General features: G+C 42.7%; 1 protein-coding gene and 1 long non-coding RNA gene across 3 annotated transcripts in view; both read right to left on the bottom strand.

Annotated features, from left to right (window-relative positions):
* Positions 1–26,641, bottom strand: part of LOC309367141 (craniofacial development protein 2-like) — a 476,702-nt gene that overhangs the window by 352,303 nt on the left and 97,758 nt on the right. The window lies entirely within an intron of this gene.
* Positions 19,879–26,641, bottom strand: part of LOC309367369 — a 70,063-nt gene continuing 63,300 nt past the window's right edge. For both annotated transcript variants that reach the window (XR_014167097.1, XR_014167098.1), the window contains one exon: positions 19,879–19,949. This is a non-coding gene — a long non-coding RNA (uncharacterized lncRNA). The remainder of the gene's footprint in view (positions 19,950–26,641) is intronic.

Raw genomic sequence — 26,641 nt, 5'->3', positions numbered from 1 at the left:
GTATCATGCTAAGTCTATAGTTATATCCATTTCAGCCTGTCAGACATAATGATGCCCCCTCTCCTTTCCGCATGTGCTCTTCTAGGGGTTAAACCTTATCCAACAGCTGAAGTGGGAATCAAAGGCCATGGGGGGGGGGAGGGCCCCTCTCCGAATCATGCTGGTGGGTGATTGTTCCATCCAACTTCTTATGAATGAACATCTGCCATATTTAAGATGCAAGCATTGATCTGATTTGTTTGTTTTGTTGCATCATTTCTCAAGGCGTGATTAAAGGTATTCCACAAGAGGCTCATTTGTCTTAACATATGCATTTAAGCACCAGGAGACATGTGGAATTAGAGGGAGGGGAGCAAATGTCTTGAGGATTAATGGGCCATACAGATTAACGGCGAACAGCATCCAAACATGCCGCTAGCATTATTAAATGTATTCATAAACTGGTTATTTAATTTTTAAAAAAGGCATCAGTGACATCTAAGATCCATGGACAAAAAGTGCACATAGCAAACTGCCGTCAACATTTTGAATGCCATGTGATCGATTATGTGGGGTGGGCCTTACCTGGGCCCCCACAATATTTCATTCAAGTTAAGATCACAGCTTGAATTGGTTAGCCAAGTTGCCACACAGGACTGTTAACAAGGCCTCCCATAAACTTCCAGATCTATAGGGAAAGATTCTTGTCTTCCCCCAACCTATTCATTCCATAATGTGAAATATGGTGGAGGGGTATTAAATAGACTAGGTCCTGTGAGACAAGGGTGATTGTAGAGAGAGCTCATTGAAGGGTGAGACTATTATGAATTAGGTCCAAGTTATAGAAGGGATCTTATTTGGAATGGGTTTGGAGAGAGTGCATTCTTACTACCCCCTGTCCAAAACATTTTCTAAGACTTAGAGCCATTCCCATTTTAAATAACCATCTTCTGTTCTTTTTTCTTCATCACAGTGAAAGGAGAATCATCTGGTGATGCATCAATAAATATCTTTCTGTCTGTCATCTTTAGGCTGCCTCTCATTCCTTCCATCATTCTCCCTGTCTATGATTAAAAGATCAGCCTATTCACTTTATTATTATTATTCTGATGAATGCAATGCACCTTAAGTGTTCCCTTGGTCGGCCCAGATTATTAAACTTTGTCATCTCTGTTGAAGTTGAATAATCCATTTTATTAGCTAGTTATTTTAGTCTCTCAATCACCATCCCTAAATCATTTACCATATTTTTTGCTCTATAAGACTCACTTTTTCCCTCCTAAAAAGTAAGGGGAAATGTGTGTGCATCTTATGGAGCGAATGCAGGCTGCGCAGCTATCCCAGAAGCCAGAACAGCAAGAGGGATTGCTGCTTTTACTGCGCAGCGATTCCTCTTGCTGTTCTGGCTTCTGAGATTCAGAATATTTTTTTCTTGTTTTCCTCCTCCAAAAACTAGGTGCGTCTTGTGGTCTGGTGCGTCTTATAGAGCGAAAAATACGGTACTTTTTTTCTCAAATGAGGAACAACAACTAGATTTCTCTCAAACTCAATTTGTTTAACAGTGGAAAGGAAGAATCTCCTTTCTTTTATTAATGTTATGGGACTTAATATACTTTTAAATAGAAGGTAATAGACATTTAAACAGAAAATAATGGAACAGCGACTTTGGCAATGAATGTTTTATTGTTGTATATCAAGTTACTATAGTCATTTCCTTAAAGTTGAGATCTTTAATATAATATACAAATTGAATCTTTTATATATAGTGATTTATTTCTTTTTGCCCATGTTTTAAATTTAGGAGATGCTTAATTGAACTGGCATAAGAACTTCCACAAAATATGATAAAGGCTTTTCAAGAGTTCCAGTCAGAGGAAGCAAGTCATAGAATCTCACTTCAGATTCTCACTTCAGTATGCAGGAACATCACTATCCTGAACCAGCAAAGGGTGAATTGGACTCATGAATGCAAAAGACTAGCATGGCTGGGAGTAGACGAAGTGAATGGGTACATCAGCCTATGGACACACCTGTGCAGAGTAAACTCGCAGGCGTACCCTTTGTCCTGCCCCAACACCAATTGCATTTTAGAAACAATTGTGCATTGTCTGTATAGAAAGTCCAGCGTGGAAGCTCTTCCTCATGTGTATGGGCTCAATATATTTAGAACAGGTATCAGCTATCATGATCACATGGTGCCCCTACAGGTGAGGAAGAAATTTTCACATTGGCCTTTCAGTACAGATGACTATACAGTGGTACCTCTGGTTACAAACTTAATTTGTTCTGGAGGTCCATTCTTGACCTGAAACTGTTAGGTAATGGGGCCTCCCGCTGCCACCACTGTTCTCATCCTGAGGTAAAGTTATTAACCCAAGGTACTGCTTCCGGTACCTTCCGGTACCCGAGGTGTTTGTAACCCGAGGTACAACTGTATACATGATGTTAGAAAAAGAAGATCCAATATTAGGAGTAGGGCTAAAAGTGTTGCTCCACTCTGGAATGCATGCAGGGATTAAATAGTAATAGTAGTAGTGGTGGTGGTAGTAGTAGTAGTAATATGATGATGATGATGGTGATGATGGTGACGATGAAACAAATCGGCAGGCAAGGTCAAAAAAGAATGGGAATGTTTTAAAAATTATTTGACAAAATACGGTTCCAACAATAACACTTCGCTGTGCCGAGATTAATTTTGCAGATAGTAAAACAATTTCTTCATCCCAAAAGGTGGACAAACAATTAAACACAGAGGAAAAATAGAAATAGTTGAATTGAAACCACAAAGAGGGAACTGAAACCACAAAGAGGGAAGTCACCAAAATCATAAATTGATAAGAATTCAGCCCAGTACAAGGGATGTTGTCTACAAGATACCTTAGTACTGGTTTGAGTTAGTGAGACATTGATGACCGCCTCACAAGTATTTTTTATTTATAATACTTTTTCTATCTTGTCGTGTTCTTTTTTCTTTTCTTTCTTTTCTTTTTTCTCTTCTTATTCTTTTTTTCTCTTGTACATCTGTATTTATATAGTTATCTTAGGTTTTCAACCAATTTTACAATGCACAGTGTAATAGATGCTTAAGTCTAAGAATATCTAATGTACAACCAATTTATCTTTTTCCTATGTATGTCTGTAGAAATTTTGCAAAATAAAAATTAATTAAATAATAATAAATAATAATAATTATAATATGCACAAATAATACATACATAGAACACTTGCATTTCTGCTCCATCTGAGCATTTGAATATATATTTCAATGCATATTTCTAAATACACATTCTCTCAAAGTACACATGTATGTATGTGTGTCTCTGTGTGTGTGTGTGTGTGTGTGTATATGCATGCCAAGAGCCGCATCAGAAAGTTTGGGAAGTGCAGCATCCAGGAGATGATTAAATTCCGATCTGTACATTAGCCAATTGGATGAGGATCATGTTGAGTTCCTACTGGAATTTGCAATAATCAATTCTTTGAGCACTAAACCAGACTAGACACACAGAGCTCAACAGATGGATAGCTCTGAAGGTGCCAGAACCACTAATCATCTGTCTGCAGAAAGAGAAGAAAATGAATCTGTTCCCCAACACACACACATACACACAAAAACAGAGTGCTCCAAACTACAATGGCACTGATATCACCAGCCGTTTGATGAGTGAGAGGAATGTGCCCACATAGATCTTCAGAGGGGATGATGAACTTTGGGCTGAGACTGTGGATCTTAAGAGAAGAGAAGAAGAAGAGTTTGGATCTGATATCCCACTTTATCACTACCCGAAGGAGTCTCAAAGTGGCTAACATTCTCCTTTCCCTTCCTCCCCCACAACAAACACTCTGTGAGGTGAGTGGGGCTGAGAGACTTCAGAGAAGTGTGACTAGCCCAAGGTCACCCAGCAAATCCATGTGGAGGAGCAGAGACGCGAACCCGGTTCCCCAGATTACGAGTCTACCGCTCTTAACCACTACACCACACTGGCTCTCTTAAGGCAGCTGGCTCATATGCTGATATTTCAGCCTGGTTCAAAGATTTACATTTCCCAATTGGGATATCAGTTGGGTATTTGATAAACTTTTTATTAGGAGACAAGTCTGAAAAAGTGGCCTGTTTTCCCTTTAGAGTGACAATTTTAATGAGAAAAGTTTGTGGGGATGAGAAATTTTTCAGGGGAGCAAACGGAATGCCTGGTTTTAATAATTATTTCAACTGTGTAATGCATTTTATTCTGTTTTATGTATTTTATCTTTTCCAATGACTTCAGCTATACAAATAAATAAATTATATTCTATTCCATGCTGATATTCAACCCAAAGTGCTACAAAACTGTGTTTCATCACAGTTTATCGGTGCCAGCAGCAGAGAGTTGGACATTTCAAGCCTTCTTCTAATGCAGTGTTTCCCAAACGTTTTTGGGCAACGGCACACCTGTTTACTGAAAAAAAATCTCGCGGCACACCACCATTAAAGCCCCGCCCCGTGACGTCAGCGCGCAGCGTCACGCCGGGAGGGACGCACAAAAGTGAAAGTTTTTTCCCTCCCCCTTGCTGGGGAACCTCCAAGCTTTGGGGGTGGGAGGAGGCAGCAGAGCGAGGGACTGAGGGACGGCGGCAACTGAGGCGGCGGCGGCTGAGGCAGAGCTGGGAAGGGGGTTTCCAGGGGACACGGCAGCTCCTCGAAAGGCTTCTCTCAGCTGCGCTCAATCCGCCTCGGAGAGGATTTCCCCTCCGGTCCCATGCGTTCGTTTGGGGCATCGCTCCGGCTGCTCCCTCTCCCGCCGCGCAGGAGCGATGCCTCTCTCTGGCTCTCCCTCCGCGCAGGCTGAGGGAGGGAGGGAGGGGCGCGTGTGACCCGTCTCTGCTGGGAGACCAAACCCAGCGAGGCAGAGTCGTGCGGAGGCGCCCAGGCAGCGCTGCCGGCTGCGAGGAGGAGCGCCAGGCAGCAGCAGGAGGCGCGGCCTCTCCTCGCCGCCGCCGCCCCGCCTCTCGCCGCCCGACTCGCCCGCCTCCCTCCAGGCATCTCGCGGCACACGAGGCAACGTCTCACGGCACACTCGTGTGCCGCGGAACACCGGTTGGGAAACACTGTTCTAATGTAACATTTTGTGTTTGCATTTTAATTTCTCAACTGCCCAGAGTAAGTGGATACATGTGGGAATAGTGCTTTGAGATTGGTTGTCCTTGCTGCATTTGTAATTAAACAGATGACATATTGCAGTGAAATATGGCTCTGCTTGTTTTGTTTTATTATACGTTTTATACTGCACTTCAATACAGTTATTTTCTGTATGGTTATAAATATTTTTCAGGGTGGCAATGCATGTATACATGTTCACAAGATCACTTTGGAAAGTGAACAATGGGTACAAAAATATCTGGCCACAAGAAGCTCAGATACAGTTACATTTTACACCTTCAAATACTTCATATCAAAAAGATGATTGCAGAGATAACCAAAGAGAATGCTTCAGAGAAAGATGAGTTGCAATTGGCCTGGCTCCTGCGGACAGCTCCTTGTAGAGCATGGTCCTTGGCGATCCTGCCATCTTCCATTCTGTGCCTGTGACCTCTGGAATCTCATACTTCTGTAGAGATGAGTTGGCATCTATCATATCATATCATCATATCATATCATATCATATCATATCATATCATCTATATCTACCTATCATCTACCTATTTATTATAATAAATATCATCTATCATCTATCTATATCATCTATCTATCTATCTATCATCTAGCTATCTAACACTTTTTATTAGAATGGTCTAGATTTGTTTTATGAAACTTGTATTTTATCCAGCTTGGGCAGGATCTTTAAATAATGAACATTACAGGAGCCAATCATCATTAGATAGATAGATGATAGATAGATAGATAAATGATAGATAGATGATAGATAGATGATAGATTAAACAGACAGATAGATGATAGAGATAGATGATAGATAGATTCAATATCTAGGCTTGCACCATTGAGGCCTCATTAATTCTCATCACTTTAACTTTTGAAGACATTCTGGCTCCCTCTAGAATGGAATCTGATTAGCTTTTACAGTGGTACCTCGGGTTACAGACGCTTCAGGTTACAGACTCTGCTAACCCAGAAATAGTACCTTGGGTTAAGAACTTTGCTTCAGGATGAGAACAGAAGTCGTGCTCCGGCGGGGCGGCAGCAGCTGGAGGCCCCATTAGCTAAAGTGGTGCTTCAGGTTAAGAACAGTTTCAGGTTAAGAACGGACCTCCGGAATGAATTAAGTACTTAACCAGAGGTACCACTGTATTCTGTAATTTGGATACTTCCCAGCAGACAATACAGTTTCATCTGGACCAGTACATAGACAAATGTGACCAATTTGCCCAAGCGCTTAATATATCCAATGACTCTCTGCTTGTTTGGCTTCCAGAAGATCCCAGGCTAAACTGCTTTTCACATCAACGCCCTCTGGAATAACTTCTCAAACAGAACAAACCATGGATTATGAGTTTGAATGACTCTTATGGTATGGGTGGGATGAGGAAAGAATTGGAAGGGTGGATGTCCTCTAAGCTGGAAGAGGAGTCTGGTAAAGTCATACGTCCTACCTGAATGGTGTGAGGGGACTGGTTCAACTGATGCTTCCCTTCTCTCTGAGTCTGTTCCTGAAGCGGATGGATTTCAGAACTTTTGAGAAAACAGCATTGAGCAAATCTGAACAGTAGTGTCCATCCCCACCCCACATCCTGTGTGTTTGTTGACAGTGGTGATGACGTAGGACAAAGCCAGCCAGGTTGATACCAATCATAGCTATAATTACAATCATTTCTCATAAAAATGGCAGTAAATTAAACATCAGGTTTGCGGAGATGTAGGGCGCTGCAGAGTTTAATTTGAAGATTGTTGTTAATTAAAAATACATCTGAGGATCTGAATTGAATTGGGGCTTCAGAGCTGGGAAAGGAGAGCAAGCTGATGTGGAGAGGCAAATGGTCCCTAAGGTAACCTCCTTTTTTGTTTAAGTGCTACAGAAATTCATGTGCCAGTATTTGTAAGTCACCGTTGACCTTAGAGTGCTTTCAGAAAACATGAATTGGAGATCAAACAAAAGCATTAAAAACCACACAGTGGCAATTACAGTGGTACCTCAGGTTATATACACTTCAGGTTACATACGCTTCAGGTTACAGCCTCCGCTAACCCAGGTTAAGAACTTTGCTTCAGGATAAGAACAGAAATCATGCTCCGGCAGCGCGGCAGCAGCAGGAGGCTCCATTAGCTAAAGTGGTGCTTCAGGTTAAGAACAGTTTCAGGTTAAGTACGGACCTCCGGAACGAATTAAGTACTTAACCCGAGGTACCACTGTATTTGAGGGGAATGTCTACAACAGGGAAGACTGGGGGCATGCACAAAGCCTCTCCCCAAGACCTAAAACACTGAGCAGGTTTTGTAGGATTATTTTTTTTTTTGTAAACTCTATCAATCAATGAATTGATTTCCAAACTGTGTACCTTGCTCCCTAGATGCCAAGTGACATTCCGGGCTCTGCTTACAAAAACAAATAATAATATAACAACACCCAAAACAACAACATCTAAAACAATGGCAATAGAACCACATATGAAGAGAATTTTTTTTTGGGGGGGGGGAGTGAATCTCTCGCCCCAAGCATTTTGGGTGCTTCTGTGATTATGCCGAAATTACAGCGAGTGATTAAAGTCACTGGCATGGAAGTATCAATTCAATAGCTTGTTCCTTTATGTCGTGTTTCACTCTCATGCAGCTGGTTGCATGGACTAGATTCATCACCAGTGATGTGCTTGCTACTAAACAGGAAGCTGAGGAGTGTAAATCTTAACAGACTTTCAGAGGAGCAATCATGTTTCCTTATAACGTTTACTGAAGGGAGCCCATAGGTGAAATTTCATCTTCCCCATCCTTGATTTCAAGGTTTCATATGAATTACAAAATAAATATTTGGTCACGTACTATTAATTCACCGGCTAATTAGGGACTCAGCAAGTGTTTGAAAGGGCAGGAAAAGAAATAGTTTGTGGAAAGAAATAGTTTTTCTTCTCCTTTTTTTTGGTAAGGAAGAACATAAGAATCTGCCTTATACCAGGTTAGATTATCGGGTCAAATTCTACGTGATGGGAAATGTGCGTTTGCAGCTAATGAACGTGCAAGATTTTCAAAAATGCAAATTGCATTAGATGGAGTGTACATGTACATGCTGATAATTAAGAGGATCAGAGCACACATATAATTTAACTCTTTCCTCCCTTGCCAAAGTCCTGGGGGAAATCCCTCTTTTTAAGCAAGTATTTTTGTTTTGCAAGGGTACCCCCCCCATTGCTTCCTATTTATGTCCATGTTTATAATCCACCAATTGCTAGGTAAGAAGAAGCTTGCTACTCTCTGCAGAGTTTATGCTGGAAGCAATTATATGTTTACTTTTTAAAATGTCTATGCCCATATGTCTGGCACAGCTAGGGATTTGTGGGAGGAGGGATTCTATTCAATTCTGTTCGCGTTAAAAGGAGGACCTTCCTAATTAATACTTTCTGAAATGGTATGCAAACTAAAATACAGCTGTTCTTTCAAATTCACACTCCCCTGAATGTTGCAATGCAGTTCTCCAGCCAAACATCTTGTACGGATATGCTCACACTTGGGTAAGGTATGCAAAAATATATGTGCATGTATTAGAAAGAATAACATATGCAATGCATTATATCGCTAGGAGTTTTTAAAAATAGCAAACGATGCAGAAATGTGGAGAATGGAATTTAAGACTGGGAAAATGAGAAACTGAAATCGACAGATTCACCAATTCCTAGGCATGCCTTGCATTTTTATTTTTATTTTTTTAGGGAGCTTATGGCAGGCATTAGTCATGGGTTCTTCCAGTGTTTTGGCCAATGTGCTGGTATGCACTTTGCTCCAAGCACTCCTTCATCCTTCACCTTGCCCAACACCCTTAATGTAAGTGTTGTGTTCTGAAGGCTGGGACTCAGACTATGTTTAGTAGATGTGTGGTTTGACTCCACAAAACTACATGTAGACCAGCGTTTTTCCTTCCATACACTGCTCTTGTCTTGATAGCCTACTTTAACTCCTGGGGTAGCTTGTGGCATTCTGAAATCCTGGTCCAGATAAACGAATGGATGGCTCTGCCATGAACATTCCAGTAAGAAGAGTCCTTTTTAAATATAAAGGTAAAGGTACCCCTGCCCGTACGGGCCAGTCTTGACAGACTCTGGGGTTGTGCGCCCATCTCACTCAAGAGGCCAGGGGCCAGCGCTGTCCGGAGACACTTCCGGGTCACGTGGCCAGCGTGACAAAGCTGCATCTGGCGAGCCAGAGCTGCACACGGAAACGCTGTTTACCTTCCCGCTGGTAAGCGGTCCCTATTTATCTACTTGCACCCAGAGGTGCTTTCGAACTGCTAGGTTGGCAGGCGCTGGGACCGAGCAGCGGGAGCGCACCCCGCAGCAGGGATTCGAACCGCCGACCTTTCGATCGGCAAGTCCTAGGCGCTGAGGCTTTAACCCACAGCGCCACCTGCGTCCCCCCCTTTTAAATATACATATATGTTAATTTTTATTAGTTTTCAAATTTTAACAAATCCATCCAAATTAGTTAAATTTAATACATTCCCCCCAAAAAGTAATTAGGTTTCCCACTCCCGTTGCGATCATATGTCCATTAAATTCCTGATGTTACTGCTTCATTCTTCTTATTTGATCAAATAATAATAATAATAATAATAATAATAATAATAATAATAATAATAATAATAATAATTTATTTGTACCCCGCCCATCTGGCTGGGTTTCCCCAACCACTCTGGGCAGCTTCCACAAAGACCAAAAATACACTAAGATGCTACACATTAAAAACTTAAGATGTCTTCTGAATGTCAGGTAGTTGTTAATCTCTTTGACATCTGATGTGAGGGTGTTCCACAGGGAGGGTGCCGCTACCAAGAAGGCCCTCTGCCTGGTTCCCTGTAGCTTTGCTTCTCGCAATGAGGGCACTGGACCTAAGCATCCGGGCACCTTCTCAACCTTTGACTAGTTTTAATCCATTTTCATGGCCATCCGATTTTGTTACCTTGCAATCAGCACCATTGTCGTTTCCAGAACATATGAACCCAGTAAGAAGAGTCCTAATGAATCAAACCAAAGTCCTATCTAGTCAAATATTTTGTCCTCACGAATGAAATGCCTGAGGAACCCATTCTGGTGACACCGTGAGGAAGTGGCTGAACCCCCAACACAGCTATCAACTTCTCAGCATCCGGACTACTTTGCTCTGCAGAGATCAACAGCCCAATCCACGTGTTGATCTGCTGTATGTGAACAGCTCATCCTGGAAGATGCTGCCGTGAGCATTTTTTTTCATTGCATAGTTAATATCTTATTCATACTTGATACCAGTGCAATTATTTCCAGGAGTTGCATTCGTTAAACAAGAGACGGGAAAAGAGAACTTGATTTTATATCCAATTTATATCCAAAAGCCTTGACAGGAATGCATTTTACACTTACACCGGGAGATAAAAATAGTTCAGCCAGATTGGAAGTTGCTCCTCGCTCCCTCCCCGTCTTTTTCCTTCTCTCATATTCTGTTACAGGAAATAGTTTATTAGGTTTTTTGCTGATGCATAATCTTTACACAAGAGAGGAACCAATTGCATATGAAGTAAATGTTGAATTGTGCATATTGAGTGTATCCCCCCTCCCCCCCCTCAGCTCTACCCCATTAACGAATTCACCAGCGACAAGAAGCAGGATGCTTCAGTCTTTCATTTTCAGGTCTGTGATTTAGAATCTGTAAGCTCACTGGACCAAAAAATATATCTCTGCAGAAAACTATTATTGGAGCGCTTTGTCACTGAAGCATAAAATGCTGACATCAGGAAGCATTATCCTTCTGATGATTTCGTATGTTTGGCCCATTGGTAGCCTCGCCATTTGTTCAGGTGACATGCATGACATTCCCAATTTCTAAAGGATTATGGGATGTACTGAAAGATTTGTGATTTTTTAAAAACAACAACAACGTGTAGAGACCAGCCTTCTTCTTCCAAGCTGTGAGGCACACTTTACAATTCATGGACATCGTACAACTTTGTGTCAGCTGTCAAAAGCTGCTCAGGTTGACACAAGGAGTTGCAGTAGCCCCTTCGAGTGTGTGTGTGTGTGTGTGTGTGTGTGTGTTTCTTTGAACAGCAGACCCCCCTGACATATAACAAACTGCTGTTTGAGGGAAAACAAGGTTAAAGCCTCTGAGGACTCACACAGTCATTTGACAAGTCTTTGGATCCTTGCCAGCAATATCTATAAAAACCACAAAGTCTCATTTATTTATTTCCTGTAAAAAGTGGGGGAGCGGGGAGAGGGGATAAAGGATATTGCAGGTTTTGTATCCTACAGGGATTTGACAGTAGAGAGAAGGCTGCCTGATGGCTGGAGATTTGGAAATAGTTCTTATGCAGATGATAAACTTGTGTCTCTGGGCTATAGCGCTTCAGAAAGCAGTCGGAGGCAGCATGTGACAGAATACTCCCTCATATAATAAAATTCCATGTATATTATATGCACACACATACACAATAGATATCAGGGAGGAGTGTTCTAGTCCACCCTCTACCTGACATCCCAGTTTTCGATCCTAGATTTGTTTTATTTATTTACTGGTGGAACATTCAGTCATTCGAATTTAGCATGAAGTCTAAAGCAATCCAGCCCAGACACAAGATTACTACCTCAGTGAGAACTAGGTCTTGGTTTAAACATGTTAAAAAATGCCTTTCCCAGCAAGACCAAGGCCCAGCAAAGTTTGAATTTTTGAATTTTGGCTTCATTGTTTTTTGGGGAGATGAGGAAGCTAGGGGGGAACATTTTTTTTGGGGGGGGTGGCTCAAAACCATATCAAAATATATTTGAAAATGCAATTTTCTTGAAAGAAGGTGCATTTTGAAATGTGTACTTGGGGGAAAACTATGTTTTAAAATACTGTTTCATTGCAACGCATCTCAAGGCTGTTTTTAGCACTAAAAACACACCTACACCAATATGTGTTGGTTGAAGCAGAAACTGGAAGCGATTGGGATACACATGTGAAGACGACATGGACCAGAAGAAGATTGATTCACCCTTTCCCTGTATTTTTGTATGTAAGAAACTGCAAGACTGGAGGATGCCAATTTGAGCAGAGGAGAGTGGGGAGGAAGAGGCTACTTAACTCCTTCCCCCTTCCAGCCATCTTCCTGTTCAAAACCCTCCCCAGACCACTACTTTTCTGCTTGCAGATACCTGTTTTTCCCATGACGGGAAGAGAAGCAGAATAGAAGTTATTTTCAGCAAGTGGAAAAATGATTAACAGATCTCTCCTCACCTACCAACTTTCCATTCCCATCTGCTGCCTATATGTATGAATTTCCGTGTGTGTGTGTGTGTGTGTGAGAGAGAGAGAGAGAGAGAGAGAGAGAGAGAGAGAGAGAGAGAGAGAGATAGATAGATATGTAACTGCTTGAAGTGTACAGTTTTCACTAAAATCCAAAGTTTCTTCACATTTATAACCATCACTCTAGAACGGTTCTGTCATGGATACCTTTGTTAATATTACAAAACAGCATTTCCTATTCACAGTATTATAAATCTTACATGGCTCCATGGAAGTAATGCACTGCTACGTTAATATTTTAAAACAGTTTTCTCTTTGTGGCATAATAGGGGCTTGTGCAGGTGAATTGTTTCGTATCTGAAGTATTCATTATATGTTTAGAGATGATCTGAAGATGCCTCAATTTTTTCATTGATATATGGCTTGGCTCATTTTAGAATATCACTCAGAAAAGTATTTGAAGTAGAAGAGAGAAATGCAGCTTTATAATCCACAAGTACTTTTCACAGAAATAAGGATGAGTCCTGCAGGACATTCAAGAAATGGCAAAGATGATAATGATGACAACTTGTGTATACATACATGGAAGGGAGGGCTGTCAATCAGTGGTAGAGTCTCTACTTTGCACACAAAAAGTCCCAGGTTTAAATTCATGGCACTTCCAAGCAGAGTTGAGAAGGAACTGCATCTGAAGCCCTGGAGAGATGCTGTCAGTCAGTGTATATAATACTGTGTTATATGGACCAACTGTCTGACTCTGGCTAAGGCAGCTTCATGTGGTGGTTTGACAAAAGTGAGAGAAGACAGATTTCTACCCCGAGAGGCCCATAGGAGCAAGGAAGACAATGGACAAAGGGAAGGGAAGAAGATATGTTACCTAGTCAGAGCACTGAGGAAGGTGGAGATTTCTGGATAGGGACAATATATTTTATTTCATGTGATGATTTTACTTTACACTGAAACAGAAGGGAACAGAAACCTTTTCCATACACATTCTTCATTGCAGTCCAAAGACCCTTTTTTTTTTAATTCCGAGGAAAAATATGCAGTATAATCCTAAGCATGGTTAAAGGTAAAGGTAAAGGGACCCCTGACCATTAGGTCCAGTCATGGCCGACTCTCGGGTTGCGGCACTCATCTTGCTTTATTGGCCGGCGTACAGCTTCCGGGTCATGGGGCCAGCATGACTAAGCCACTTCTGGCGAACCAGAGCAGCACACGGAAACGCTGTTTACCTTCCCGCCAGAGTGGTACCTATTTATCTACTTGCACTATGACGTGCTTTCGAACTGCTAGGTCGGCAGGAGCAGGGACCAAGCAATGGGAGCTCACCCCATTGCGGGGATTCAAACCACTGACTTCTGATCGGCAAGTCCTAGGCTCTGTGGTTTAACCCACAGTGCCACCCGTGTCCCCAAGCATGGTTACTCAAGTGCAATTACTTGCCAGTACGTTTGGTAAGGGGTATAGCCTAAGGAAGACATCCAATGTCATGCAAGCACATTTCCACAGATACAATGAAAATTTCTTTTCTCTTCAATGCCACACTGCCCCCAAATCTGTTGTAGTGGATCCCCTGACCTGGGGAGATCTGGGGCTGTTTCAACCCATTCAGGCTGAAGACTGGATGGGGCCAATTTGGTTTGTAATCTGGGCTTCATCCAGATTGGTCGCAGAGCCCTAGTTCAGATGATTGAAGGTATCTCCACAGAGATAGATGATAGATATAGATAGATGATAGATAGATAGACAGACGGATAGATATAAAATTGAACAACCAAGATATTTTTAAAAAATAAAAATTCCTCGTGCATAGGAAACTAGAATCCAGGTAGAAGAGTACCAGCCCTGTTCTTCCCTCCCACTTGAACACATTATTTCTGAAATGGAATGATAGTCCTAATAATAACAATTTCTGGCCTAATGCTACCATACATTTTTACATGTCGATATCATAGAAAGTTCTCTAATACATTGGAGAGAGCTTTAGGAAGGTAAGAGAGTGCAATAAACAAATTCTCTCATTACCTATGTCTGAGCCACGCTGGAAGGCACTGGAGACTGGCGTCATCCTTGCAAACAACAAGAAGAGAAATCTAATGAGGGGATTATTTGGTTTTAAGAGCAAAAGGCCATGCATGTACATGAGTGAGGAATGGGAAGAAGATCTAGCTTAAGAAACACAAAAAGTATTGTTTAAATAAATTATTTCCATTTTAAATACTTCAGATCCACAGTAATGGTTTTTGTGAGCAGGTTTAAAACATTCCATTGCACTCATCAAAACGGAGTCTAAAAACATTAAAAATACATACATACATTCCTGATTTAAGTGTACACCTACAAATCTATAGTGTGAATATACTGAACATGTTTGCAGATGCTTGTAGCAGGCAGCTGAGATTGGGTTTGTCCTGCAATGAGTGATTGTGTGGAGTTACATTAATTGGCATTCTTAGTTTATGCTCGACATACTTACAATCATAGCATTGGAAGGGACCAACAAACTAACTGTCGCTATTTTCCAGAGATGTCCCTGATTTAGAGAAGCCATCCCTGTTTCTGATTTGATTCCAGAATGTCCCACTTTTCCTTAGGATGTCTCTATTTTAATCAGAGAAATGTTGGAGGGTATGGCATTATCCACCCCCCCCCCCAAGCTGTCTGAAGGCAATCCTGTATAGGGAAGTTATTTTTTTAAAATTATCTTCTTATTTATGTTGGAAGCTGCCCAGAGTGGCTGGGGCAACCCAGTAAGATGTGTGGACTATAAATGGAATGGGACATCCCTGTTTTCAATGGAGAAAAGTTGGAGGGTATAGGACATGGGGGTCATCTAGACCAACCCTCTGCAATGCAGGAATCTTTTGCCCAATGTGGGGCTCAAACCCACAACCCTGAGATTAAGAGCCTCATGCTCTACCGACCGAGATATCCTTGAAATCGTTAAAAAACACCTTCCCACACCTGCACATCTCAAGATGATCTTCAAAGGTCTTATCATGAAGAGATTTTCTGAGTGGCTTCTATCTATATGGTTACCTCTAAATGTTTTAATGCATGAAATTTGTGTGTTTGTGTGTGTGTGCTTGTGTGGGTTGTTGTTGGTTTTGGGGGGAGAGAGAACAACATTCTAGTCCACATGCTTTCACTGGTTGGCTGTGCCCTTCTCCCTTTTGGATTTCAACCTATCACCTGGCCGCTAACCTGTTGGGATGGAGCTTGCTTGAAATAACTTTGCAAGGATCCATTCCGGTCTAGTAACTTTGAATGTAACTGAATCTGGATTGGAGGGGGGCAGGTGTTGCCGAAGGAGGTCAGGTGGGTTGGTTGGACAAATTTAGCTTGGCATATTCCCTTTCCTTACAGAGGCTGAGACACAAGAACAGGCTCAGGTTTGAGAACTAAATGGAGCTGAGGAAACAAGACATGTCCACCCTTAAGAGATTTAACGGGGAAGCTGTGAGTCTGAGTAAGCTGTAGATCCTCACCTATTATTAATCTGTGAGTGGATATCTATAGAATCACAAAACACCAGAAATCTCCTCTAACTCCAGATGCTGCATCCAGTGTGGTGTGGTGGTTAAGAGTGGTAAACTCGTAATCTGGTGAACCGGGTTTGCTTCCCCACTCCTCCACATGCAGCTGCTGGGTGACCTTGGGCTAGTCACACTTCTCTGAAGTCTCTCAGCCTCACTCACCTCACAGAGTGTTTGTTGGGGAGGAAGGGAAAGGAGATTGTTAGCCGCTTTGAGACTCATTAGGGTAGTGATAAAGTGGGATATCAAATCCAAACTCCTCCTCCTCTTCTTCATCATCACCACCATCATCCCTGGATTTAGGAATAGATGGACACCAGAAGCAGCCTTATAGTGAGTCAGAGCCCTGGTCTAGCTAGTTCAGTACACTAGAGGTAGCAACATGGCGACCACATCTTTTTTTGGACTACAACTCCCATAATTCCATGCCATTGGCTACAATGGTTGGGGATGATGGGAGCTGGAGTCTAGCAATGTCACCATGTTGGCTACCCTTGGTCTGCACTGGTTGATTGTGCTCTCCAGGCTATCAAACAGGAGTCATTTTCCCAGCCCTCCTAGGAGATACCAAGGTTTGAAACTAGGACGTTGTGCATGCGAAGCAGGTGCCTTACTCGAGAGCCACAAGCCTTCCCTTCCCTTCTTATCTCACAGCTCAGAAATCGCTGAAAAGAAACACCAGCTTTCTCGATCTGAACTGCAGAAGAGCACCGGTTTCAAAGAACAAACATATCACAATCATCCACGTAACATTTTTTATCTGCATAAAGTTTAAATCTGAAGTAAATATGTCTGGTGCCCAAAATACAACCTGATCTCCCTCCTCTCCCTCCTAGGCTCATTAGGGTGACCACAGTTGCCACAGGTCCTAATTTAGGAACTGAGCTCTTCAATAGATTGAAGATGCTCATACCTGTAGGGCTCACTTGTTAAAGAGCAAAGACAATCTGTAGACTTCCCTTTTGACCGCCACATTTTGCCAGGTTAAGACATGAGGTAAACCCTGTTCTCAAGAAGTGGCTTCTATCAGCATTATGAGCAGTAACTTTGAATCCTGATCTAGCTGCCAGGGAAGACTTAATCAGGCTGCTTGCAGGCTAGAGCCTTTAGATATGTAACATTGTAGTTAGGCACCCTGTATCAACAACATGGAAGATGAGGCATATAAACTCAGGGCCGGATTTAGGTTTGATGAGGCCCTAAGCTACTGAAGGTAATGGGGCCCTTTGTATGTCCAGCTGTCCTTTGTCAACAACAAATTGTCGCTGTTTTTTGTGTTGAATATATGCTATATGGTAATTTATGGGTCCAATAAATCCATACACAACACAAAACACTGTCACTGTATGTAGGTTTTATTTTATTTGTTTTTTTATCTTATATTTTGGAAATTTACATCCAGTTTTTTTCCTTTAATTTTTTTGGGGGCCTCCAAGAGCGTGGGGCCCTAAGCTATAGCTTGTTTAGCTTATACGTAAATCTGGCACTGGGGTGAGGAACAGGACTAATACGAAAAGCCAAGACGTATAAAGAAAACACGCAGCAAACAATATAAATAATACAATGTATGATAATTAAAATCAGCAAAAGACGGGGGGGGGGACTTTTTTGCAACACCTGAAGCAATTTGCAGACCAGATTTAAAATATAATTTGCATGGTGGAAAAATGAGGGCACATGAGAAATATCACAATACAGTAGTGAGTGAGCATTCAGTGGGCAGAATTCGCCTAACAAACTCTGTCAGTGTAAGCCTTGCATAAGGGCTTTCCCCCTTCTCTCCACACACCCCCCCCCGCACCCCCTGCTCAAACTAGAATCTGCGCAAGGGGGTCTGGCAAAATCTCAGAACAGCATGCAGGGGGAGGAGATGAGAGTGCTAGCACAGCTGGAACATTTGGAATAGTGGAACATTGAATTCTGCCCAGGATGTCCATCTGCCTGATTGGTGAGATGTCCTTTTTTGAGGGACGAGATCCACACAAAGTCATCTATTCATTCATCTATTTAAGAATCTCTAGAACCTCCCCCTTCCTTGACAAGTGATTCTAGGGCAGATGCAATAAATGGGAACCAGGTTTTTCCTACGGAGCTTCTGTCTCCCACAAAATGTTATGTGCATGGGGGAAAGAGCAAGACTGCTCCATCGGTGCAAAAGCAGGACAAGCGGAGTGATAAGTGTAGCCCTGTTGAGAGCATTCATAACACTCACATGTAAGCAATCACATGGGGGGATGGGGTAACACTGCTAAGCTGTCCCACACCCTCTGGCATGTCATCTGTTCATGATTTAGAGCAGGAGCATTTGGTTGGGAGGGCTGGTAGTGTTGACATTTCCATTCCACCTTAAGGAACAGGCATGAGATGGCTGTGTGTCACATGTCTGTTTACATTCCAGCACAGTATGCTGGGAACTTCCGTTTGTGTACAGCTTTTGCTCTAGCTGTTCTCTCTGAGACGACATGAGAGAGAGACGACATGTTTCTTTGTCTGATTTATGATTAATAAATCTGTAGCTATAGTATGACTTCACACGCCTCACGCCTATTCTGTGTGCATGGTACATTCTGCTAAAAGAGTGCCCTGCCTTCTAAAGTCCGGGTCGCTGATTTACAACGGAGCACGGGCTAATGGAAGGAGACGTCCGAGCTGGGACTTATCAGCTGGCCTCCTGGCCCTCTCCATGTTGACAGGTAGCACACACCTAGCCTCCCAGCACCAGCGTCACTGAGGTTTACTGGGAGCGAGAGCAGGAGGCAGCAGGGAGGTCCACATAATTCCAACCTCCCAACTGCATTGCTCATCCTTTTCTCCCATCCAGCAAGTCATAGCAACGCTGGAACCAGGAAGAGGCCAGATGTACATCACTACTCCTCTCTCCTGGCTCCTCCAGAGTCCTCCATGAGTTTGAAGGCCTAGATCTGCAACTGAGAACTTCCTGTGGCCTGGCTGGTTCTGAACCTGCACGATCACAGTGGCCTTTTATCTCAAGGTTGATTTGACCAGCAGGATGACATGCGTCGAAATCTAACCTGGTGCATCCTGTGTTTGGCTCCTAATATTCTGCTTTTATCATGTCTCCTGTGAGTGTGGTATTTGCCAGCTGTGCAGATATAATGATTTAATCCTTGGCAATTTAGTCTCAAATTAATGCCTTGCAAAACAGCAAATTGTGAATCTCTGCAGAGCACGGGCATTAAATATCTTGGCAAAGAGGAGGAAGCGAGGGGGAAACCAAGGAATTAGAATGCATCACAGTAACAGCAGGGCACAGTTTTGATTTAATAGTTTATTCTGCAGAGCCCCATTCAACATGGCTGCAACGTGCTACATATCTCACGAGGAGTAAATATTTCACCATTTGCATTCCAAGCCCCCATTCCACCCTACACGTTTAGCTGTTGAATGTGGTTAGCTGGCATGTTACAAGCTGCTGCTGCTGCTTCTTCTTCTTCTTCTTCTTCTTCTTCTTCTTCTTCTTCTTCTTCTTCTTCTCCTCCTCCTCCTCCTCCTCCTCCTCCTCCTCCTCCTCCTCCTCCTCCTTCTCCTTCTTCTCCTCGTTGTTGTTGTTGTTACTCTATACGCGCAATGAAACCCAGAACCAGTTTTCCAGAATGGGAGTTGCCTCTGGTTAAATTGTATTACATGTTATGAGGTAGAGAGGTTTGTGGAGGAGGGAATTGAAATGGTGGCTAGATCCAGTTGCCTGGCACTGCTTGGAGTACAAGGCCAACATGTTTATTAAAGGGGATTAGGTGCAGGAGGGAGCCCTGGCATCTGCCCAAGGTCACCAGGTGTTGATGCCCATCATGTACATGATACATCATGTATCAGAGCACTTGGTAGAGCATCCCGGCCCACCAAATAGCCCAGAGTAACCTTTCAAAATATGCTGTCAAATGCCTCAGAAGAAGGAAAAAGTTTTATCCATTCAAAACCTACTGCGGCATAAAAGCTTTATGGCCTCACTTACCAAATATTTCAGGGTTCTTTGTCTTTCTTTCCCTTTTCCTTTGATGGTACAATAAAAATACTGCCTGTAACAACAATATAGAAGAACCATTAGGGAGGGGAAGGAGAACACATTGTTTTCTCATGCTCATTGCCGTCCTACGCTACGATAACAATTTACTTTGACCTTTGGAAGAAATGCCACAGCTAAAATATTACTAAGGGAGACACATTTTACAATACTTTTTTTGTAAACTTCTTTGAGGAAGCAGGACATGAAGTACAGTGCTTGGCTAGTCTAGAAGAAGAAGAAAATACAACGAAGGCCACATCATCTCTCCCTCCCTCCCTCCCTCTCCCTCCCTTTCTTTGTTTAAAATGTTTTCACATCATGGGGTTGCCTGTGAAATTTACTAGCTCTACTGGCATTGCATATAAACTGCTTAAAATCTGCCAAACTTTGTGCAACCATCAGTGTGCCTCCGAAGTTTCCCTAATGCTGGGAACAGGTGTGCACAGCCAAAGCACAGTGCAGGGCTATTTGAAAGCCCCTTTGCAAAGAACCCCACACTGCTTCCAGAGGCTGTCTCTCCTTCATCCAGACTGCTGCCCCACCTCCTGACAGCACCAGATAGCTCTGGGTGGCCAAACCCAGGGTGATTCAGGGCTGTCACAGTTTGACTCAGTCAAAGCTCAGTTACTCTTTGGTTTAGGATTGGGCTTTGGTAGAATCTGGCGCACAGCCTTACCTTCTACCCACTGCTGTCATCCAATACCATTCCCATTTGCTTTCAGAAGGCAAACCAGGTGTGGAATGATGAGGGGTTTTGGCCATTCAAAGTGCTGGCCTGGGTAATCCATTACCGCCTCTCCTGGTATGCCCCACAGAGGAACTTACGGTCTTCAAATAAAAACACCTTGAAGGTCCCAAGCCACAGAGAGGTTAGGCTGGCCTCAACTAGAGCCAGGGCTTTTTCGGCTGCGGCTCCAACGTGGTGGAACGCTCTGTCACAAGAGACAAGGGCCCTCCAGGACTTGGCATCTTTCCGCAGGGCCTGCAAGACAGAGCTGTTCCACCTGGCCTTTGGTCAGGGCGCAGCCTGACTCCCTACTTTGGCAATCTTTACAAAACTTTAGTTTATGGTTGCCATCAATTTTGATTTTAATTCATTTTATAATGTTTTATAATGTTGTACTGTTTTAGTGTTGTTAGCCGCCCTGAGCCCGGCTTCGGCTGGGGAGGGCGGGATATAAATAAAATTTATTATTATTATTATTATTATTATTATTATTATTATTATTATTATTAGCAGGCAGGAGGGTGGCACCAATGGAAGATGGGTAGCAACTGGGACTTGTTGTAGCTCCTTAGTATTGCCTTACCGATCCCCCTGCTGGCCTCTAAACCGTGGGTCAGCAAACTAAGGCCTGTGGGCCAGATCAGGCCCAATTGCCTTCTAGATCTGGCCCGCGGATGGTCCGGGAATCCAGGCAGCAAGCATAGCGCATGCGAGCAATGGTTTTTGCAACTCAGCCAGGCTTGGGGGGTCAAAAGTGAGGCAGGCGGCTGCTCAAGACAAGACCCTTTTTTGTTGCATAAGCACAGCAATCTTTTCTTCCGGGGTGGAGGATGTGGAAGAGGGAAAAGGAGCCACAGTTTGGATTTCCACCATGGAGCTGCCGGCGACTGACCTCAGGAAGGGCACTTGCAGCGGCAGGGACTCAGAGGCACCTCGGGAGCGACACCTGCCAGTGTCTGTGGCGGTGGTGCTCCCTGCCAAAGGAAGGGGGGAGTGCCTGGGCGGCTGCACTCCAAAGCAGTTCTGTGCTCTTCCAGGGAGGCCACTTGTTAGCTGCACGATGAGAGCCATGGAAAGGTAAACGGCCGCTGCCACCTCGTCTTCCCTCACGCGGGGAAAAGAACGTTTTTGCTTGAGCGGGCAATGGCTTTTCCCTTCACCCATGCATGCACACACGCTCTCCTGTCAGGGCTGACAGGAATGGCACACTTACCTCAGCCTCCCACCCCACCCCTGCCTTACGAGAGAAATAATAACTGTCAACACCAGTGGCATAGCGTGGGTTGTCAGCACCCGGGGCAAGGCAAGTAATTTGCGCCCCCTAACCCGTGGATTTGCGCCCCCTAACCCCCAGATGTTGCACCCGGTGCGGCCGGTCCCCCTGCACCCCCCACGCTACACCACTGGTCAACACATAAAACACAAAGGAAGCAGTGTGGGTGTAGGAGGGAACACCCTCCCCCCCAAAAATCACATTTGGGCAACGTTGGGGTTGGTCCCAATAAGGGTTTTTTGTCAAAAATGCGGGTCATAATCATGGCAACATATAGTCTGGCGCCCCACAAGGTCTGAGGGACAGTGGATCGGCCCCCTGCTGAAAACGTTTGCTGACCCTTGCTCTAAACTGACTCAGAAAGAGGGGGAGGGTGTCGGTCAGCAGCCATGAGCACCTTGCAACCTTAGCCTGTTTAAGCTTTGTGGGTCTGCTATTGTCACTGTTAAGTAGTGTCTGGCATGGTGCGGCAGTGGGGCTTACCTGACCTCCCAGCAGCTGTTGCTTATGGGCAGTGGCGTAGCGTGGATTGTCAGCACCCGGGGCAAGGCAAGTAATTTGCTTTTTTATATATATAAATTTTTATTAAGGTTTTTTTAATACAAATGCATATTTAATAACCAACATTGATTATTTAACATCTTTTCATTACTACATTGGACTCCCTCACGTCTCCCGCTCCCACTTGCATCATTATAAAATTGTTTCCAAGCAAATTATCATTTTGTTTGCAATCTTAAATCCATTCATTTAAATACGGTCTCTTCCTTTCTCCAAAAAGGAATATATACTTTCCTTATTTCCCTTATCATTAAACTCAAATCTAATTTGATGGTAGACAATTATTTCTATTCTGACATCCTTGTTAACATTCAACCAAATTACAGTACTTTTGTAGATAAATCTTGAATTTCTTCCAGTCTTCTTCAACCCTCTCCTCTCCCAGGTCTCGGATTCTGCCAGTCATCTCAGCTAGTTGCATATAGTCCATCAGCTGCATCTGCCATTCTTCCAGTGTGGGTAAATCTTGAGTTTTCCAGTTCTTAGCGATGAGTATCCTTGCTGCCGTTGTTGCGTACATAAAAAATGTTCTGTCCTTCTTTAACACATTCTGGCCGACAATGCCCAGAAGGAAGGCCTCTGGTTTCTTGGTAAAGGTATATTTAAACACCTTTTTCAGCTCATTATATATCATTTCCCAGAAGACCTTCACTCTAGGGCAAGTCCACCAGAGGTGAAAGAATGTTCCTTCATTTTCCTTACATTTCCAACATTTATTGTCAGACGAATGGTATATTTTGGCCAGTTTAACTGGGGTCATGTACCATCTATATATCATTTTCATTACATTTTCCTTCAGAGAATTACATGCAGTGAAGTTCAACCCAGTGGTCCACAACCTTTCCCAGTCTTCAAACATACTATCATGCCCAATATCCTGTGCCCACTTTATCATAGCCGATTTAACCATTTCGTCTTGTGTGTTCCATTTCAGCAGCAAATTATACATTTTTGAAAGTACTTTAGTCTTAGGTTCTAACAATTCTGTTTCCAACTTCGATAAGGCAAGTAATTTGCACACCCTAATCCGTGGATTTTAGCACTCGAGTGCGAGCGCCTCCCCCAGATGTTGCGCCCAGTGCGGCCGGCCCCTCTGCACCCCCCACGCTACGCCACTGCTTATGGGGAAGGGGTGGAAGAGCAAAACCAGGAGCACCAAATTAGTTCTGCAGTGCATTGACTTCCCCTTCATCCTCCCCTTCTTCTTCCTAGCAGTGACTCAGCTGTTGGGAAGGCAGGTCAACACTGCTTTCCCACCACTTTATCCACTCCTGTCACTGTTGCAATCAGATTTACCTGTATCACTGCAGACTACTGTCTGCATTTACACCCCCCTGCAAAAGTGTAAATGTACCATGGCAGCTAGGGTGCTTTACTGCATTTGGCACCACAGCCTCTCCTCACCAACCCTTTGGGCAATTATCTCAATTGCTACTGTTATTAACTCTTAGAATATAGTAGCAGCCTTATCTTACACCTAAAGTATGTTGACGATGTAAATACCATATGAACCAAATTGAGTTTGTCAAGTCAGGTCATTTAGGATTCAGTTTGCTGGCAATCAATCAGAGTTCTTTGCCGAAAGCTTAGGAAAATGTGTGTGCAGATTTGACTTGATTTGCTCATTAATAAGGGCTTTAGAGTTATTAAAGATGAGTGCCTACTACAGGTGGAGACTTTCTTTTGATGGTTTGCCACCAGAACCAAATTTAAATAGAGCGGCTTGTTCAAGGAGATTTGGAAAACTCATTGCTGGTGCCAAAATTACCTTTTGATTGCGTTAAAAACATGCTTCCTGCATTTGCCTTCGTCGTAAAGTGGATTTTGACAAACAGCTAGGATGGAGGCTGAGACAGTGAAAAGAGCCACAATTGTTCATGTGGATATTATGATATGCTAGTGGTGTGTTAGCAACTCACCACTTCCTGGAATTCTCCTATAATGTAGAGTAAACAAGGCAGTGGCAAAGTAGACTTTCACCACATGACTGTGATGTATGAGAGTTTTCACATGATTGGGCACCACTGTAAAAACAATGTGGTTGTATGTATTTCTATACTTGATTGCATTAGTTAAGTACAGTGGTACCTTGGTTCTCAAACACCTTGGTTCTCAAATGCTTTGGTTCCCAAGCAATGAAAACCTAGAAGTGTTCCAGTTTTTGAACGTTTTTCTGTTAAATTCATGTTAAATTGCTTTCAAGTTAAGAACTTAATTCGTTCTGGAGGTCCGTTCTTAACCTGAAACTGTTCTTAACCTGAGGTACCACTTTAGCTAATGGGGCCTCCTGCTGTCACCGTGCCACTACTGCACGATTTCTGTTCTCATCCTGAGGCAACGTTCTTAACCTGAGGTCCTATTTCTGGGTTAGCGGAGTCTGTAACCTGAAGCGTCTGTAACCTGAAGCATCTAACCCGAGGTACCACTGTATGGGTATCTTCTCCAGATTGCTACAGTTGTTTCTCAGTTGTTTCTAATACTGAAGATATGTCACAATGATGGTTTTCTGTCACTAGGTGTCACTATTGTGCAGCTGGGCCAATTAAAAGCCCTTTAGAAGTACATACATGAGAAATACAGAAGGGGTCCTTACAATTAGGTCAATATTCATTTTATATGGTAGGAACGGAGAAACCTTGCCATCTCCCTGGGCAGAATGAATTGACCCAAGGAAGAAATTTGGGGGGCAGGAATGATAAGCAAGCATAGGGAAAGATCTGAGTAAAAACTAGGACTGTCAACTGATATTTTTTTTAAAAAAAAAGTTGAGTAATTACCTGCCTTTAATAAAGTGGTTCGTTAATACATTTATTCAATTTAAATAAATCTACATACACTTAGAAAGTGCAGCTCTCTTCTCATTATACAGCAAGTTCTGTAGCAATTCCAAGGCAGCATTATAAATCGCATGCCAAGCTTTACTAATGAAAGTTAAGCCTCTTTTGGCATATTAGGAGAATCACTTGGAAAATGTTCAAAATATTAATAGTATATTTGGCTCTGAGGTCTACACATGGCAAGTGTAAGCAGTGGTGAAATGTGACTATACTTGAGCTCTGCTACTACGAATTTGAAACTGACGTGATGAAGATGATGATGATGATGCATTGTTAAATATAAATATAAATATGATTATAGAGATATATGGAGGAAGATGTGTCGCTATGATAATGAAAAATGAAACCTCCATAGTTAGAAATGGTATACTACTGATTGTCAGGTACTGAGGACAAACATCAAAGGAAGGCCATTGCACCCTAGCTGTGACCTTCCCTGACTTGTCACTTTTGCATATGGTGCCCTATACTAGAGATCCACGAGACTAATCCAGCAAGCCAATCCCTATATCTCCATGTTGTTGTTGTTGTTGTTGTTGTTGTTGTTGTTACCCCATCAATCTGTCTGGGTTCCCCCAGCCAGTCTGGGCAGCTTACAGCATGCATTAAAACATAGCAAACCATCAAACATTAAAAACTAAACAAATATTAAACTATTTACAGTCTGCTATTTAAGGCTCACATCATAAGCGTTAATCTTCCACAACACTTGTTTCTAATTCAGTGTTAGAGAAATTGACCACATATCTCTTGTACAGACATGGCCAAAACACAGGCGTATCCCTCTCTTGCTTGCTAGTTCACATCTAAGAGTCCCTAAGTGTTAGGTATGCTTAGGGAAAAAGGGGTTCACATTAAAATACTTGTTGATTAATAATAGGAAATGCAAGAATATTTTAGCCAGGTTTATGGGATGGAGGATGGACAGGTTGGTGTCTTTCAGGTCCTTGCCGCTTTGTTTTTTCACCCATGTATCTGTTCTGTCACATTTATGCATTCATATGAGAGTTTAAAAAAGCTTGCACATTTGCCTTTTAAAATGCATCCATATTTCAGATTTTAAATGCATTTTAATATGTTGCTTGAACTGAGATCAGCTTTGGAATGTTTTGGAAGTTCTAAAGCTGGTGGATAATTAAGTTCCCAGTATTAGTCTGGGAAGTGTGGGTCAGGTCCATTTCTTCTGGAATACAAAAATATCAAATTCCTCAAGCATCCCTATTAAAAAAAATTGTCTTTCTTTGTCAGGACAATTATAATAAATTTGTTCAGAATGTGTATTATTGGTAGGTTGAAAAAAAAACCCA

The sequence above is a fragment of the Podarcis melisellensis genome (assembly GCF_964234715.1).
Source record: "Podarcis melisellensis genome assembly, chromosome: 3".
Lineage (NCBI taxonomy): Eukaryota > Metazoa > Chordata > Lepidosauria > Squamata > Lacertidae > Podarcis > Podarcis melisellensis.
This window is presented reverse-complemented; position numbering and strand designations above follow the sequence as displayed.